Raw genomic sequence first — 9,901 nt, 5'->3', positions numbered from 1 at the left:
AACGTGCGTGATTATGGTTTGTCAACATACATCATTAGGGTTTTTGAGTTTTATAACGTGCATAATTTCATCTCGTACGCATCGTACGTTAAGTAATATTGTACGTTAACCAACCCCTATATATGTATATATACATACATATATATGTGGTAAATTTGAATCTTTATAATAAACAATTTAAAAAGTAAATATAATAACCATATGATATTTACTATTTTCAAATTAATCAAACCGGTAATTAATCTTCGTTTGTTTGTAATAAAATTAATTCAATTATATAAATTTTGTGTATACATAAAATTACATGATTTCTATTCTGAAACCCGTGTAATTAGGGGTGTAAACAACTTGTCATGTTTTTATGTTTTATGAAGCTCGAGTTCGGCGCACAAGTAAAACCTAAAGCGTGAGCCCGGCTTGACTCGGCTCGAGCTATTTTGAAAACAACCTCAAACGAGCTAAAATCTCGGATCGAGCTCGCTTCAGTATCACTTAAACGCGCCAAAACTCGGCTCGCTAATGTTATAATCATTATTATTATATTATATAAAAAATAAATAAAATTTTGTTTCGGCTGGTTTAGGCTTGCGAGCCTAAACGTGCTTTGTATTTCATGCTCGAATTCGATAATTAAATGAGCTCTAATTCAGGCTTGAGCTCGGACTTGGGCTCGTTAAAGCTTGGCTCGGTCGAGCTTTTAACCGAGCCGATAACGAGTAGCTCTCGAGCCTTTGGCCTTGTTTACACCCCTACGTGTAATACATTAGTTAATAACCATATTTTATATTTCTTTCGGTTTAGAAAAAAGGTTATTGGATTTTATCAATCCCAATTATTAGGTATTGACCACTGTCACTCCTAACTATCACTTTAACTTCCACCACTCTCAAGTTAACACTTTGTGTGTTATGTCACTCCACATGTGAACATTTCTTAGCGTTTGATTTATGTTATTGGTGATATTAGGCTAACATTTTGTAAATTACTAATGACTGCAGGTGAATCTGCTCATGCTCATAAAAGAAAAAAAAAAAGAGCCAAAAACCACTCACCTGGGGTGACACAACACACAAAGTGTTAAGTTGAAAGTGGTTGGAGTCAAAGTGATAGTTGAGAATGACAACGATCAATACCCAATAGTTAGAAGTAATAAAATCCAAGTAAAAAACATTGTTTCTGTTATACCAAATATTATTAAACACGGTTAGTAATTTCAAGGAAAAGTTGTGGTTTAAATTATAATGAGCAAGCGAATAAGGAAAATTGATGGCAAATTTTTTCCATAATCAAATTGTTTGCAAGCGTTGTCTTTTTCATTGTTGTTTTGCAAAACCCATACTGTGAAAACCATTTGTCTTGTATCTTGTTGGTACATGAATTATGTCTATCAAATTAGTTATTCATGTTTCCTTACACTTCTATACAAATTAAAGGTTGTGATACGTATCATCTTCATTTTTACTTGTCATACCCTTTTAAAAATTGTAAAATCAATTATATTCCCTTCTTTTCACTCTACAAGACAAAGTTTCTAAGTGACTTCAATGGGAAGAAAAAAAAAAGTGAGTGTCTTTAGTAAAACACTTAAGAAACTTACTAACTATTAGATTTTTTTGTTATAAAAATAATAAAGGACCATGAAAATGATAGACGCAAGAGTCTAAAACAATGAGATTCTCTCTTCCCTAAACTTATGATCAGAAATCGTTATTTCTCTGCACACATATCATGGGGCTGATGTCGACGCCAACATGCATCATGGGTTCACGGATGTGAGAAGCAAATAGAGTGTTATCTCCCTTCCATCTCATATTCGTGTTTAGCATTGTGTGGTGTTCTCGTATTTCATTTAGAGTTGCCAGCCTTTCCTTTGTATTGTATACATATAGTGGAAGGAGCCATGACAAACAAAGGTCATGTGCGTATCTATACTAGTGGTCCTTCAACCTTTGTATATGCCCAATTACGAAATATCAATGTATGCATGCGTGTATAAGTTATAGACATTGGTTTTTATTTATATTTATAATATAATATAATATAATATATTAAAATCTAATGGTAACAAGTTGTTCTAATATTTCATGGATTATATCTTTGTTTGATCTTGTCTAACATGAAGCTTATACCATGCGGTATGGGGGTCGGCTCTCCCCCGTCCCGGGTCGTTTGGCTCGTCCCACACCGCCCTCTCCGGGGTCGTTGCGTCGCAGGTGTCATTTGCAAGACGGAGGCGATGAGCATGCTGGTTGGCTGAGTTGCAAGGATGGTGGGCCCCTCTCTGTCTCCTTTAATATATTGGTTTTTTATTATGTTGAGTAGTCCCCAAAGGGATGGTCCTCCTCCCGTGATGATGTAGCGTCTACGTGGTGGATGGTCTCCAAAGAGACTAACCAAACCATACCCAATGGTCTTAAAAAACGTAGTCATATTACATTTGTATAGGTTTGTCTCACGAATGCATTAATTGGCCTGCTTGACTGGCCCATCTTCCTCTCCTCCATCTCTCCCCGAGTTTGTCTCAACTAGGCATACTTGTGATGGATACATCTCTCTTACCTCTCTCTCACATTAGTGTCATGTCGTTCACAGAAAAATGTCCTGCATTGAAGATGCTCTTAGAGACATGCATGCTATCATGCATAAATGATTTTCCAAAAATACTTTTTTTAGGTATTTAAATTTATGGATTTTTACATATAGAATTTTTAAAGTGAATTAACTTTTATTTTTTTTGAAGTATATTATTATTCAAAGGATCTACATATTCACACACCCAACTGCCTATTTCCACACCTTTCAAGACGCCTCGTATAGGCCTATACGAGACGTCTAGGGTTACTTTATCCGACCAACCACTGAACCTCGTACCACGTCACATCAGTCACATCAGACGGGGCGTCTAGGCCTGTACGAGGAAGCAATACGAAGCGACCAAGACGCCTCGTATAGCCCTATACGAGGCGTCTTGAAGACTGATGTGACTATGTGTCTGGCATGCTACATAAAGCAATATGGGGCGTCTAAGGCTATACGAGGCATCTTTGTTTCATATAAACAGGAACTTGCAGTGCATTGTTCATCCACCCGAACATAGTCCTGTTTCTTCTACATCTCTTCGAAATATATTTTCTTGTTTGCATTCATGTTCTTATCACTGTGAAGTGTTGAAATGTCATCATACTGGGACGACAACTATGTCTTTGGGCAGTATTCTGGCGACGCATGGGTGCCCGAAAACGTTCCGGTAACAGTTATTAGCTTAACTGTTTTAATTACTTGTTGTTTTAGTTAATTGGTTACTAATGATGATACCGTTTTTTGGAGGAGTCTTGCGTTCCCGATTCTAATGAGCAAGAGGAGGTTGTGTCTAGTGTACAAGGAAAACAAAACATACCGTTTCTAGATTTGAACAAGCATCCCCTTGTTGATGAAACATCCCCTGTAGATGACTCATACCATGCTGGTCAACCAAGTTATCCAGCGCAACAAGGGTATCCGGATTATGGATACGGGTGTGAATATTCTTACATGCAACAACATTATCCTGATGGATACGGAGGAGACGGTGGTCATCAGCAATTCACTTCCGCGAGCGGTCCTTATGTTCAACAAAACTATCCGGACGTTGGAGGATATGGTGGATATGGTGGTGAGGCACCCCCCATCCCGGACAATCCGTACTTAAAAAAGCAGGTATCAATTTTATTTTTTATTTTAGATAGATTAATTGTTATTATTATTATTATTATTATTATTATTATTATTATTATTGAAATTTGTATTATTATTATTATTGTTGTTGTTGTTATCAGGTTTTTAACTCTCTAGATGAACTAAAAGAAATGGATACAAGAAATGGCAAACACGGATGGTTTCGTTATTATCACCTGTCGATCAAAGAAAATCGGAGGAAGGACCGGGAGGGTATGGCTTGAATGTGACCGTGGTGGTGAGCACCACACTACAGCAAAACTTAGAAAAGCTGTAGGATCGTGTGTCGACCCGAATGAGTCGTTCAGAGGAGTTTTCGTCAATTACAGGTGCGGAAAACAAGTAATCAACGTAGGAACAGCTATCAAATCACTTTAAACACCTGTTTCTATTGATATTTAACAGTTTACAATCCAATCTCGATCCGGCAGCACTTCGGTACGAGTTTCAATCAAACGCTACAAATGATTCGCTCTAAGGGCTATATATAGTGCTTGTAGGTCCGCTCCAATGGACGTGTCCGTAAAAGCGGACCTCCATTGTGACATATAAGCGGACCACACTATTGACATAAAAGCGAACCTGCTAAGTCCCTATAAGCGAATCTACCTAAAACAACCTATACAACATTCTATTTTCTCGTAACACGTGCCCTGATCTAACACTCTAAGATTATGACTCGATCCAAGACGAAGTCAACAGATGAAATGCACCAACAGACTCCCCCTCAGATGTTGACGGAGTCGTCCATCGAGTCTTCACACTGTTATGTCTTCACATCTTCAGTCTTGATCAGTCTTTGGGCTTCTCTCTTTCTATCTTCTTCTCTTTCTCTTTTATCATCAACAGACTCCCCCTCACTATGATGTTGACATCTTTTGAGTTTATCAAGTCCAACATATGCTCCCCCTTAAATGTTGACTTTCCTGCATAAACACTCAACCACAAACATAAGTTTTATGATAAACATTTAAGCATAAGATCATCACTTATCACAAACTAATCAAACAATCAGATACTGATGAACCACTTGGAATTGTGACGTTTTTTCTTATCAAAACAAATACAGACACCCAAACCAATTGTTCATCATGTTTAGCACTTCGAATTTTGAAAATCAGCTTTTCAACACCAGTTGTCGAAAATCTTTTTGTATTTTCAAAAATTTATACTAAAACACACTAAAAATCTTTTTGGATTTTTCTGTAAGAAAATAAAATGCAGAAATAAACTATTTGCAGACTATATTTTTGTGAGTTTGTGCAAGAGGATCATATCAGTATATGAGACATATCATCAACACAGTTAAGCTTTAAACATTCTCAGTTCTAAACAATTTACCTAGATTGTCAGTATGTTTGTCCACTTAAATTTTCACACAGACTTCAATTGATTCGAGATACGATATTAATGTTTTAGAAACTTAAACTTAATTGTGTATCACTCCACTTGAATATACTCCTGTATCCAGATCCCAAAATTTCAGTCTTATAGGTGAGTATACCACAGATGATATCTGTAAAGGGGTAATGTGCGAGGGCCATGAGATCTCAGGTCGATACTTCCGTATACGCAGAGAGATGACGACTTCGACTTTTCGGTGGGTCCCCTTTAGAGGATCTTTTGATTACAACAGCAGCGACTATCAATTTTATTGTTTCATCAGCTTGCTGAGGGCGATGCTATGTTTCAAGCATTTTGCGAAAAGCATTATCCGGGGACTAGGTCAGTACTTCCATACAGTAGAAGTCCCGGGATACTACCCCAGATATCACTGAGTATAAAGACCTAGTATCTCAGAATACGGGACCTTTCAAACAAGATTTCGGGGGTTACCCATATATCCAAGAATAGTTACCCACAAATCAAGCAAGTTTGATTTACGTTTATATCTCGTTTCAATTTACTAAATGTGCGAAAATCTACTGACACATCCACAGTAAGATTGTTTATCACTTTTAAACTTTCCAATTCTTTAGCATGTTGTGATAGTCCACTGATGTACTATCATTTCCTCTTTTTCACAACAAAACTCATTTTTGATTTTATCATGTTTTTGGTTTTTTTTCAAATTTTCTAATGTTTTTGGATTTTCTGAAATTTTCTTACTCCCCCTAAAATGCAAACACATTAACGAAAATATGAAAACAAACTGTACAGAAACATGAAAACCGATATCAAATCACCTCAAATCGCCATTTACTAGGCATAAACAATCAGAACTCCCCCTATCAACAAACTATTTTCCCATTTAGATTTCAAAACACTTAAGTTTGTTTTAATCAACATGGTTTTTCCGGAAAATAAGTTTAATTGATTTTACCACTTGTAGATTTATCAAACAAATGTTCGGGGATGTGGTTCATCATCTTGTCTTCCAACCAAAAGTAGGAAAATACAAGTACAAATTAATGTCCTTGATTTACCATATGCAAACAATGCACAATCAACACTCCTAACCACTTGTAAATATGACCAACACATACCACTAGCAAGCAAACACAAACAAACCTTTTACCGTTTGTATGATTGACGTTACCGAATAAAACTCAAGAAAGATGCCGATTCATGCTCCACGCTTACCAACCTGGGAGCTCCGGCAAGTCCTGAGACTTACTGTTCATAATATGTACCATCCCAGTCACAAACTAGGGATGGTTCAACCTTTTCTTTCTTTGTTTTCTTCTCATAAAATTCTTTAACCCCTTTGACTTTTCGATCAATCATCTTGCCAAGGATATGTTTTACCTTGGGGTTAAAGACCTTCTCAGCATCAAATTCCTGTTTATCATTATAAAATTGGTTAGAAATTTCAATTTTACCAATTTTCTTTTTATAATTCTCAGCCCGAAGTAATGGAAACTCCTCATCATTCACAATCGGAACTGATTTTTCATCTTTTACATCAGCTTCACATTTTGAAACAACTTGTGGCTCAACTGACTTTGTGGAATCAGTTTCATCGCCCGAAGATAGCTCCTCTGATTTTGATCCATCAGAATCATCGCTAGAGCTTTCACCAACCTTCTTAACAACCCATTTCTGGTTGTCAGATTTTGCTCTTTTCTTGTAAAACTTGTTTGAACTCTCACCAATTTCAAAAATAGAATTTTTAAACAGTTTGGTTCGATCAATTGGTGGTTCAAACTCAACCACTTGTTCTTTGAGTTTACGAGATACTCCCTGTTTTGATTGTATCGCCTTAGAACAATCTTTGGCAATATGTCCAACATTGTTGCACTTGAAACAGGTTCTCGAGTCTCTCTTCTGCTCAGCTATCTTCTTCAACTCAACTTGCTTCTTCGTCAGAAACTCACTGTTTGATTCTTTCCAAAAGTTTGTCTTTTCTTCTTCATCAGTTGATGTACCTGAAACAAATGACATTTTGGATTTAAAATCACGAACATATTTTTCATTTTTCTGTTTTTCTGTAGGAATAAACCCTAAACCTTTCTTTATGAAATTACCGTTATGGTTTGATCTCTTTTGGAAATCTGAACCAGAACTGTAATTCTTTTTCTTGTTTAATCTCTGTTGAACTCTTGAGGTGTAATATCTTGGTTTTTCATTAAGACATAAGCCTTTTATTTCAGAAATATTAATTTCTGTGAGTACGAAAACCTTGTTTATCAATTCCGTTTTAACACCTCTTATTGGAAATTCTTCATCAGAATATAATTTGTCAGAATCAATCAAAGTGTAAGCAACTTTAAACAATCCATCATCCAAATTAGATTTTGACAATAGAAATTTTCTATCATAAACTAATTTGTCCGGTTTTTCTGTTTGACATTCTGTGTTTGACCCAGACTTTGACTCTTCAATATCATCACTCTCTAACACATGATCCACTACTTTCTTCATCAATTGAGACTGTTGATCAGTGTCAGATGATGTAAACACAACATCAATACTTTCTGGTAGATTGACTGATGACTCTGACTCCCACTGTAAATTTGTGGCTTTTTTGACTCTTTCATCGTTAGGATATCTAGGCAAATATCCATTTTCCAGCGGGGGTGGACACTTGTTATAACTGACACCGTGCTTCTTACCAGATGGCGTCTTTTCAGTGTCTTTTTTCTTGTCATTCTTCTTCTTGTCAGCAGTCTTTTCATCAGCACCTTTTCCAACTTCTTTCTCTTCAGTTACCTCATCATCTTCCCATACCTTCATACTTTCAACTGTCGGATAAATCCTGTCAATAACATAGGAAGTACATGAGTAACTTTTTAATAAACGATTTACTCATTCAGTTTCAATTCTTTGCAACTCAAGCTTTTCTTCCAAAGCAACACATTTCTCAATGTAATTGTTTACAACTTTTTGCTTTGTCATAAAAGCTCCCTGAAGTGTCTTCATTGCTGTAGCTTGTTCTTCACTCGTTTGGTTGTACTGATTCATCGTTTTGTTCAGCACATCATAAGACTCCTTCAGACTGTTCAAGTTGTAAATCAACGTGCTATTCTGCTTCTTCACAACTTCACAATTCTCACACTTCACTGGAATTTTTTTCGCATCAACTTCTTCCTCAACCTTGAATTTAGGAACATCTTTCACCTTTTGTCTTCTCACCACCGGCACTTCTTCATCATCACTGCTCACCGGTGTCTTGATCTTTTTCTTTTTCTTCTTGGCTTTTTCATCTTCACTATCACTTTCAGCAAGCATCTTTATATCTTCTTTATATTTTCTAGCCCAATATTCCGTATCATCATCACTATCATCTATAACCTTTGCCGTAAAAGCAGTGTAAGCTGTAGTTTGATCAGGAATATAATCATCCCAAGTGAAATTTGCCCAGCTAAAACCCTCTGGTAATCTCTCATCATCTTGATCAATTATCAAAGCACTACCATCCCTTCTTTTTCCACAATCATAACTACTCACACAAGCCCTCTTTCCAGTGTCTTCAATTACATCTCTTCCATGTGCAGTTTGAGCTTGATGTTTTTGTTGTTGAGATGATTGTTGACCAACTTGGTGGTAGATGGCTTTCCGATAGTAATCATTATTGTTGTTGAACGGATTTTGAGCCCCACTTGCTTCTCAGTTAGTGCACTCCCTCTTGAAGTGTCCTTTTTCCCTGCACCGAAAACAAGTGACTTTAGATTTGTCAAAACCTAAAGTAGAAACATTCGCATCACGAAGATCATCTCTCCCCGTGATTTGTTTGAATTTCTCAGCTCTCCGTAAAACACTAGCCAGACACCACTTTATGTCCATCAGCTCCATCTCTTTAGCATCTATCTGGTTGTAATCTTCTTTGGTTAACATTGAATTCCCGATACGACCTGCAACAAAACAAGTATAAGATTCCAAAACCATTCCTAATAAAGACATTTGGTTTTTGGCAACTTCCTCAGAATAATCTTGATCATTTTCAAGATTTAATACAATGTTGCACTGTAATTTTCTCCCGTTTTTAGTTGCAGAGATGTTTGGATCGAAAGATGAAAATGGTGTGAAACTGGTTTTGCTGTTTGATCCAGATGATGGACTTCCAGATGAATTTTTGGCACTATAGGCAGTCTCAACCTTAGGAGATAGATTTGAAGATTTCTTTTCATTAACTCCTGCCTTATAATACAACCCGATGTCCTGTTCACCATCAAAATGTTTCATTCTGATCACTTTCCGTTGTTCCATTTCTTGAGCCTCAATTTTTTCAATGAACTTACTGAGCGTCAGATTGCTAAAACCCTTCTTGTTTCTAAGCATCATAAGGTATGTGCCCCAAGTCTCATAGGGCAACGCATCAACAAGTTTCTCTATCAACTCATCAGTGCTCTTCTCAATACTCAACCTTTTCATGTTGGCAAGAGATTACAATAACGTTCAATAATCTCTCGTGTACTCTCATTCTTTAAACCACGAAAAAGATCAAATTCTTTCTTTAGAAGCGACTTATTGCTTTTAACCATCTCTTCACTACCCTGAAACTTTGACCGCAAAGCTCTCCAAATTGAATATGATGTTCCATTGTGTTGCAAAAGAACCATGATATCCTCTTTCACTGCTTGTTGAAGAAGACTTAGCATCATTTTCTCATCTTTGTACTTCTTCCTTGCATCAGCAGTTAGACTTTTTATCGGAATGGGTTCTTCATCATCATCCAAAGGTCGAACATACTTTGTCTCGACGCATTCCCAAGCATCAAGATAGTTAGCTTGCACCCAATTCTCAA

The sequence above is a fragment of the Helianthus annuus genome, chromosome 6 (assembly GCF_002127325.2).
Source record: "Helianthus annuus cultivar XRQ/B chromosome 6, HanXRQr2.0-SUNRISE, whole genome shotgun sequence".
NCBI classification, from domain to species: Eukaryota; Viridiplantae; Streptophyta; class Magnoliopsida; order Asterales; family Asteraceae; genus Helianthus; species Helianthus annuus.
This window is presented reverse-complemented; position numbering follows the sequence as displayed.